Below are 8,155 nucleotides of genomic sequence, written 5' to 3' on the forward strand. Positions count from 1 at the left end.
GAAAACCGAGGCGGATGTTACAAGGAGGGGTAAGATGAATTTGGCGATAATGACCGGGTACAACTAATTGAAAGCCACGTAGTTTACAATATCTACGAGGTCAAACCTGACGTTATACAGTCAGGCGAGAGTGATGAGGGTTGCGTGAGTTCGGGAGATGATATAGAAGAAAAATCCGAGCACTTTTCTCCAAAAATCTCGGAAGATGACAGCCATCTTTCCGAAGAATACCTACCTGACGTGAAAATTAGCGAACTATCGGTTAAACAGGTTCATTAATCGATGAAATTGATAGTAAGATTACAGAGTTGAGATTGAGACAAATTGAACTACTGCAGGACAGACAAATAGGGATCAAAAACGTTCAAACACCAAGAATTAGAAAACCACCAGATAAACCGCTTTCGGCATCGGAACTGGACGGATTTTTCTGGGATGACCTGGAGATAGTTGAGGATTCGTTGTGGGAAGACCAAACCATTGACAGATTGCAGTGCCAGTTAATATGTACGGCCTACAAATGCAAATTTTAATTGATACAGGGACAGAGCTATGTGCTATGTCGGGAAAAACATTAGAATTACTTAAAGATAAACCAGAAGTAGTATTAATGCCAGCAATGGGAGTCAAAATAATCGATGCTACTGGAAGGAATAGTAAACCGATAACAAACCAAACATTTGTATCTTCTGAGATTCAAGAAGAACCATTCGAACAGGAATTTGTCGTTGTGCCAGACCTGTGCACAGATATTATTGTGGGTTTAGATTGGTTGCTAAGATATCGTGCAATTATTAACCGCAAAAATAAGACCATGAAGTGCATTTCCAAAGACAAGATGGAAGTAAATGTGAGTTTTGATGAAACGAGTGACTATGTGAGTAGTGAATACAAACCTATTCATCTTGTTACTTATCCTAATGAGATTGGTTTAGACAGAAAATTGGAAAACTGCGGTATACGCAATATGAATATCGACAATTGTTTGGAAAACAGAATTAGAGAGCATTGTAGACAGATTGCCAAATTCCCCACCTGAACAAAAACGAGACCTATATGACTTAATAATGAGAAACAAGAATATGATTTCAAATAAACTGGGGGTTGTTACTGGGTACACAATGAACCATTCTTCCTAAGACCATATGCGTTACCGCTATCCAAGAAGGAGGCTGTCCAACAAGAGATAGATCGGATGTTAGAATGAAATGTTATAGAGAGGATTACCAGCCCCTATAACAATCCCTTAATAATAGTAGGTAAGAGAGACGGTAGTGTCAGGATTGTGATGGTCGCAAGCGCGTTGAACAAGGTCGTTCAACGTGAGGCAGACAGACCAGAAAGTACGGAACAGATACTGCAAAGATTTCATAATGTATAGTTTATGACTAGCCTTGACCTTAGTGCTGGGTACTGGCAAATAGTCTTAGAAGAAGAGTGCAGGAAATAAACAGCGTTTTTATGTGCAGGCCGTTGTTACCAGTACAAAGTAGTGCCATTCAGCCAGGATATATCTGTTTCTGTCTTTATCAGGGCCCTGGACAAGGTGTTGGGTGCTTCCCTGAGCTCAAAACTGACACTGTACGTGAACGATTTGCTGCTGGCGAATTCGTCGTGTCAAGAACATTGCGAATTGTTAGATGAAGTTTTCAGTGCGTTACAGAAAGATGGAATGACACTGAAACTGAAGAAGTGTGAGTTTGTGAAGAAAGAACTGAATTTTCTTGGTCACATTGTGTCAGTGGAGGGTATCACTACAGATCCACAGAAAGTGGAGGCAATAAAGAACTGTCCGCCGCCGAAGACTAGGAAAGAGTTAAAGAGTTTCCCAAGGCTCTCAGGATTCTATCGCAAGTTCGTACAGCGGCATGCCTTCAACGATCCAAACCTGAACAATTTCTTGGGAAAACATACGCCATTTGTGTGGACTGACGAGTGTCAGCCCGCATTTGAAAGACTGAAAAAGGATTTACTACAGAATAATATATGGTACCATCCCGATCTTGTGTTGCCATTTCATATGGGAATTTGTTTCAAGAGGTAGGAGAAGAAGAAAATAAAAAAAACACAGAACAGTCGCTTTCGCAAGCCGAACGCTGACGAAATGTGAGCGAAACTATACGATTTCTGAAAAAGAATGTCTCACTGTCGTATGGGGTTTCAGAAAAGTTAAAGGTTATTTGTGGGACCTAAAGGTGATAATTCACACAGATCACAAGGCGCTCACATATCTGAAGGATTGTCGTTTACTGCATGAGAGATTGACACGGTGGTCTCTTTTCTTGCAGCAGTTTTACTATGGCATTTGTTACGTGGGAGTATCAGACAACTGTATAGCGGACGCGCTGTCACGTTTGCCTGAAATCGATGATCGGCTTGTGGAGGACGAGTCTGAAGACGTACTGAAATTGTACTGCTTTCAAGATGCAGAAGGTCGTAAAAGAGTAGAGAGCATCTGTAAAAACTTTCGTCGTCATCAAAACGAGGACAACTGTCTAATAATTGTTCAGAACAAGTATGACGAAAAGAGTAGAGAAGCGGAGAAAATAAGAAATTATTTCAAAGTATATAACCATATCTTGTACATACGTAAAGGTAAAGATAGCAATAACTGGCGAGTGTGTTGGCCAGCCACGTGCGTCACATTGATAATTGACTACTATCATTTAGCTTATGGTCATTGCGGAGCAAAGAAGTGTGCTGAGAAGCTAGCGGAAGTTGTAAATTTTAATAATATACAAAAAGAGAGTTGCTGAAAGAATAAAGACGTGTGGTAAATGCCAGAGGGCGAGGGTAACGAACTGCACTAACCGTGGCCCTATGCAGAGCATAAGACCTAACGATGTGCTTGATTTGGTTTGTACAGACCTCTATCGTCCACTATCCAAGACTTCAGGGAATTTCGCGTTCATATTAGTGGTGCTAGAAACAATTTCCAAGTTCATCAAGTTATATCTGGTAAGAAGGGCAACAGCTAAAGCGGTTTATAACAGATTTGTTAATGTTCAGTTTGTGCACGTCGCCAAACCAAAAGCTGTTTTGTCCGATAACGGAGCGTAATTTAGTTCTGAATTATGGAATGAAGGAATGAAAAGTAATGGAACTGAAGTAATACGCATTTCGGCCTATTGCCCGAATGGGAATCCCGCGGAACGCTACATGCGTGATTTAGGCCGGGTTTGCTGAACGTATTGTCACCACAATCACAGATCGTGTGGCAATTTAGTCGGTGAATTCGCGAAAGTAATGAACGCCTTGACGCATGAATCCACAGGCTACACTCCGGAAGAAATATTATTAGACCATAAGTATAAAAGTTTAGTGGAAGAAATGATTGATTTCCCTCCGAGAGTTGATATTAACCTTGAAGTAAAGAAAGGACACCTACGAGAAATGATGAAAAGAAAGCTGAAGCGCGAATACTGCGTAATATTGTCGATTTAAAATTGTACTAGTCAAGGACTGATTAGTCCGAAATGAGAAAAGAGAAACCAAGCCATCACGTGGTATTCTAGTATTAGTGAGTTTGTGAACTTTGTATATGTATGTATTATGTTAAAATTTTATTGTAATCTGTATGATGTGAGTCATTACCTACGCACTTAGACTCAGGTCTGTGTAGACGTGTGTATTAACGGACAGTGTTGAGTTATCCACTGTGATGAAATTAAAAAGAGGACTCCTTGAGATTACTCGGGAGTGAGTAACAACAATTTGAGGCAGGTGGAATGCCACTGCATACATTAACACAGAGATCTAGCATGCCGCTATAGCACACGCAACAATGCTCCACTTGAACTGAGTCGTTGCCGGCTCTTGTAGCGCTGCGGCGTTCTTTGTGAATGGGCGTGTGCAACGCGAATTGTTTATCTTTCAGCGCCAGATGTTATAGGTTTTGATGTAAATGTTTGTTTGATTTCGACGTTATTTAAAACACACACACTCGCGCAATGCGAGAGGACACTTGAAAAAAAAATCATGTTAATTATACACACTTATGTAATGATTTTTGTAATTACGATTTCTTATCCTGTTCTGAAAGGCTTTTTTTATTATTCTTTATGTACCTTTAAATGATGCTTGAATTTTTCTATGCTAATACGTTTTTCATAATATTTGTAGTAATTTTAAACTTACTGTTTTTTTTAAGGAAGTGTTTGTTTTTAAGATGTGTTGCCATACCATAATGTTTTGAGTAATAATGATACGGGGTCGCCATGTAAATAACGTGCCCCCTATATAACTGCAATAATTATTTGAACTGCTAACCCAGCGATTATTAGATTTTATGCAGACAAAATTGTTTAACTGTATGCACCTGCATTTCCATTTGTTTAAATCTGAGGACATTCCATAAATTTGTTTGCCTCTGGAAAAAAAAGTCATGAATTGTGGGAAACGTGTAACACCAAAAATGCAGGATGCATAGCACCTGCTATCGATATATATAATTTTTTTCTGAATGTGTGTAAATATTTGTAATTTAGGTGCTTCCTTTTAATAAGTAAGGACATTGCTTCAGAAATCAGTTGACGTTTCATTGTATTTATGTGTCTTACTGTGAAGCTTATAAGCTGTGGGAAACAGCCAAAGGAATTGTTATTTGCATCGACTAGCAACGATAGCAGCAGTGCTTGTGCGTTGTAAAATCTTTGGGTAGGGAGTTGTTGCGCGTAGCGCGCAGAGGGAGCGAGAGAGAGAGAGAGAGAGAGAGAGATGGGTTCCAGCGCTTGTAATGTGAGGAAGTATGGTGCTAACCCTCTCGAAGTACAGAGTACCATTTTCGGCGGCATCATGTGCGCGCGCCGGCCAGATGTCTTGAGCAGGAGTACGGACAGTGGACGGGCGGAAGAGGCTGTATTAATTACGATTGCCCGTTCCTATAATTAGCCGTGGATCCACAAGATGCTACCGTCTTCAACAACAGCAGCAGCTCCAGCAACACAGATTCTTCGTCGGCTCCGAGTTTCGTCTATGCACAGCACTGAAGTAAGACTGTTCATTGGTAGAAAGTATTAACAGCTAACACAGCAGCACAACTGAATGTGATTTGATTGATAAGATTTATTTAAATAATAATCAGTTAAACTCAGGGCGATTGTGTCCTCATTGCCCCCAGACGCTGTTACCAAGCAGGATCCTTGTTCCTTTTTTCCCTGAGTGTCATAAGAAACAAATTGAATAGTTACAGCCAGTTTATTAATGAATAAATTATCTTTTAATAATTTTAGCCTCAGTCTACTTTCAGTTAACTGTTGTACAACAGAGGCTTCAGTACATGACTACAGTAAAGCAACTTCATTTTCCAAGGTGCAGAATCAATCATTGCAAAAAATCCAAATCTGAAGAAAATTCACAAATTAAGAGTCCAGAAGTTTTACGTATATCTTGGAGCATGTGGCTGTTTGGTGTGGTACATATGCTAGTATTTAATTCTCTTCAAGTCAGTAAAAAAAGGCTCTGTTGTTCAGACAATAATATGAAATCCAGTTTGCAAAGTAAGTAACTGCAAAGTAAAATGTGCTTGCTTGTCTTCTAAATTTCTTTGATGACGTTATGTTGAGGTCACTGAAAGTCATTCTTCACGTAATGGAGTTCAATACTAACATACAGTTTAATTGTATATTTTCAAATCATTACTCGATAGCCTTTTTCAAAATTTAATGCCAAACATAACGTAAGAGGGACTTCTCAGTCTTCTTTATCATTACTTACTCACTTAAAATTAGTGTCAAAAAACGTGACAACCTTCAGTTGCCTCGTCAGTGTTTAACAATGCATGTTTTCCTTTCCCATCATCTTTTACAGGAATTTGGATCTAAATTTCCATAGTGGGCTGGCGACCGTTAATTATTTCCTTTTCGTTCATTAGTGTAACTTCTGGATTCATGATCAGAGGCATCCCTTTCCTGTCCAGTGTTGTCTGTGAGTGAATGCACAAAATAACTTTCATTTTCCAAATTAAGCCCTGTTCGGTTACTTTTTATTTTTAGTATACTGTCCATCAGAAGGGCCGATTGTACACTTTCCTCCTACTTATCGATATCATTTCTTCGGGAAAGATAGCCTTATCCTACTAGAAAAATCCATTAGGCATACGCGCGATCCACAGTCATATTTTATATGGCAGGCATGATAGCCGATTAGTAAGAGGGAAGTTACAACACATTACGACTCTCTTCAATTGTCGGCTGTCTCTGTCAATCAACAGACGCGGTTTGTCTGAACTCCTTTGTGCTGCACGTGTCCCTTCATGTTTCCACTTCACTATCACATCGGAAACAGTGGATCTAGGTATGTTTAGGAGTCTGGAAATATCGAGACGTATGACACAAGTGACACCCAGTCACCTGACCACGTTCGAAGTCCCTGAGTTCCGCGGAGCGCCCCATTCTGTTCTCTCACGATGTCTAATGACTACTGATGTCACTGATATGGAGTACCTGGCAGTAGGCGGCAGCAGAATGCACCTAATATGAAAAACATACGTTTTGGAGGTGTTCGGATACTTTTGATCACATAGTGTATACGAATTCAGGACCAGTGGTAAACGTGCCTCTTCATCACCATTTCATCATCTGAACGTGAAAACTAAACTACAATATGTCTGATAATTTGGTACTTACCTGTCACTGGAGAGAGTTTGTTTAAACTTTGTGCGAAGAATGCGAAACAATAACAGACGACACCAATTGTGTTCAAGATTTTGAACCCGAGCGGAGGCTGACTGTTCCTTTTCATTCAGTGAGACTGTAGAGTATCGTGGCTGTGAATTATTTCAATAATTTGTTGAAGAAAGTGTTCAATGTTTGTGGAATTTCAAAAATAATCCTGAATGAAATTTTCTCTCTGCAGCGGAGTGTGTGCTGTTATGTAGGTTCCTGGCAGATTGAAACTGTGTGCCAGACCGAGACTCCAAGTGGCGGAAGTAAGGCCGTGAGGTGGGATCGTTAGTCTCGTTTGGGTAGCTTAGTTGGTAGAGCACATGCCCGCGAGGGGCAAAGGTCCCGAGTTCGAGTATAGGTTGGGCACATAGTTTTCATCTGCCAAGAACTCTCAAAAATATTTGGCATTAATTCTCATCGCCTATCTTGCGGAGGCAGCAGCCGTACCGAAGGAATTATGATACAGGTAACACATATTCACAGAATTTAAACAGAATCGCATCGTTCTTCTCACAAAAAAACATTAAAATTTCAATCACTATGATCATTATTGATGATATTTGATTTATGGTCAGTTGACCTTGGTCCAAGGCTTAATTCTCTACCTAACGTTTCGTCTTCCATTGCTCGAGATATCATCAGAGGCTTTAACGACTAAGAAAGGTGTTGCAGACTGAAATAAGCCCAGCTAGCCTAACTGTTTATATGCATCCGCGCAACGGTCGGTTGGTGATGTCATCAGACCGCTACCTAAGACCGCGGAGTCGCACCGACGTATGTGATGGAGTTTCTACTGAGGAGGAGTCGACGTTGTTTGTTGTATTTCGTACTAAGGGCCACAACTTGTCTAATTTCAACTTTTTTATTGCTATGACCTAGTGGAGTAATTACTAGATGTTGCTGAAACCACACTATCAGAGAAACGAATTTTGTTTCTTCGTACTTGTGCATGGTACGCTACTACCAATTTATCCGTCTTGCACAGGCGGCAACTGCTCTTGTTGTGTTGCTTAAGGTGGGCGTTAATGTTATTAGAACGACACTTCTTTCTACATTTCCCTGCAGCATAATATGTATTTCACATATTGATTGTATTTGTTACATGACTGAAATGTTTTTGCTTTCTACTGGTGCTGAATGTACGTGAGAATATAAAATGGTGCGATGGAAATTTCTGTGTCGTTCATACCGTTCCTAGATTCTGAATATGTCTGAATAAAATGTAGACGTATTTGTACAGATATAGTATTCACGATTAGACTGTATTATCATCCTTTTTACTACATATCCTAATAGGGTATTTACAATATTGTATAGAGGATCGATTTAATTGAGAGCAGGGAAAGGGTTTCATGTGACCAAGTTTATAGCGTGCAATAAGTTTAGTCGTACATCCTCTAAATCTGAGGCAGTCAACCAGTTTTACCAACCGCCCACTTTTGTATCTCTGTTAGTAGCAAAATTTTCTAGCTGATTTATGAAGTAGGAAA

This window comes from Schistocerca serialis, chromosome 2, assembly GCF_023864345.2.
Source record: "Schistocerca serialis cubense isolate TAMUIC-IGC-003099 chromosome 2, iqSchSeri2.2, whole genome shotgun sequence".
NCBI lineage: Eukaryota > Metazoa > Arthropoda > Insecta > Orthoptera > Acrididae > Schistocerca > Schistocerca serialis.